Here is a 2,055-nt window from a genome sequence, read left to right on the forward strand (position 1 = left end):
AAAAAATGTTTTGTATTCAACAATTTTTATTGAGCTCGAGGCCGTGTTTAATGAAAATATAATGAATAACAAAAAAACAAATAACTTCAAGACGAGCACACCTAAAAGTTAAACATTCTAAAAAAAACAAAAAAATAGAATTATTAACAAAAACCAAAGAAACCAACAACCACATGATCAAGTGTGAATTGCAGCGGATGCTTTCCATTTCCAAACAACTGGTCAGGTACGAGCATGATTTTTAATTTCGACCAAACTCAACTACATTGTTTGTTGGTCCAAATAATGAGACACGTATTTTTTCTTTTGGATCGGAAAATTTTTTCGGCCTAATTAAAAGCGATTTTGTTTTTCAGGCAAAAATCGATTATTCGAATTGACAGTGAGAGTTTTTTTTTAAATGCCCATAATTTTGTCAAAATTTAATAGATTCCAACAATGTTTTTACTCAAATGTCAGTAATTCTTGTCACTTCAAGATAGGATGATATGATTATTGATTTTCATTATTTAAAATTTTTTATTTAACAATAAACAAAAAGTGAAAATTTTTTTTTTTAATTTAATTACTCAAAAAGTGTATTTTTTTTCTCTCAAACTTTTTTACCAGGAAAGAATATGTATGTATGTAATATATCAGCAAAAAGTACAGCCGTGATCATTTTTTGTGTATCAAATAGATATTAGAACACACTTTCCACCATACAGTTTCGAAATACAAAATCACATTTTACCGCTTTTTGTAATCGAAACTGTATGGTGGAAAGTGTGTTCTAATATCTATTTGATACACATAAAATGATCACGGCTGTACATTTTGCTGATATATTACATACATATGTTCCATTTAGTTAAACAATATAAGAATATTGTAGTATGTACCACAAAAACGTATATTTTCTATAAAAAATCATAACTCAGAAAAAAAAATCTTCGCTATTAGAGATTTGGGTTGATTGTAGTTCAAAGTGTCTCTTTCCCGCTAAAAAAGTTTGAGAGAAAAAAATACGCTTTTTGAGAAATTAAATTAAAAAAAAAAAATGCACTTTTTGTTTATTGTTAAATAAAAAATTTTAAATAATGAAAATCAATAATTATATCATTCTTTCTTGAAGTGACAAGAATTGCTGACATTTGAGTAAAAACATTGTTGGAATCTATTAAATTTTGACAAAGTTATGGGCATTTAAAAAAAAAACTCTCACTGTCAATTAGAATAATCGATTTTTATCTGAAAAACAAAATCGCGTTTAATTCGGCCGAAAAATTTTTCCGAGCCAAAAGAAAAAATAGGTGTCTCATTATTTGGACCAACAAACAATGTATTTGAGTTTGGTACAAATTAAAAATCATGCTCGTACCTGACCGGTTGTCTGGAAATGGAAAGCATCACCGGAATAGCTGCGCTTGATTGAGAAAGCTTAACAAATGAAAAAGGGGAACAAAAGCAACAAGAATCCATAAGGAGAACTTAGCACAGTACGTAGGCAACTGGCTGAGTCAGTGGGATCGTCGGTTCGAATCCTACTGAAAGAATTGTGATGAGGAAATGTGGTGATTTCCGAAATAGCTATCACTTCTACCATTTTCTCAGATTATTGTTGCTTTTCCACAATAAGTCATTAAAAACGGCCTCGAGCTCAATAAAAATTGTTGAATATAATAGTTATAAGGCCATAAAATAACAAAAAACAAAAAATATTTTAAACAAAAAAATTACTCACCGAATTTTTAAAAATTGGCATCGTTGCTAAGGCAATTAAACCCCCTTTCATCTAATATGCATATTTGTATACTTCGTATATAAATTTTTTAGAAAAAACACTTAAAAGGAAAAAATACCAATATTTTCTTATAAAAAAATTTTTACAGAAAAATTACTAATTAGCAGGGAACGGATTTTTAGGACCTAAAAACCTATAAAAAAGGCAAAATAAAATAACGAAATAGGCTGGAAAAGGCAAAATAAAATAGCGGAAAAGGCACTAGGTATTGCAAAAAAGGCAAAACAAAATAGCGAAAAAGGCAGGAAAAGGCACTAGGTATTGCAAAAAAA

Source organism: Rhagoletis pomonella, unplaced genomic scaffold (genome assembly GCF_013731165.1).
Source record: "Rhagoletis pomonella isolate Grant_MI unplaced genomic scaffold, Rhpom_1.0 Rhpom_scaffold_00009, whole genome shotgun sequence".
Classification (NCBI taxonomy): domain Eukaryota; kingdom Metazoa; phylum Arthropoda; class Insecta; order Diptera; family Tephritidae; genus Rhagoletis; species Rhagoletis pomonella.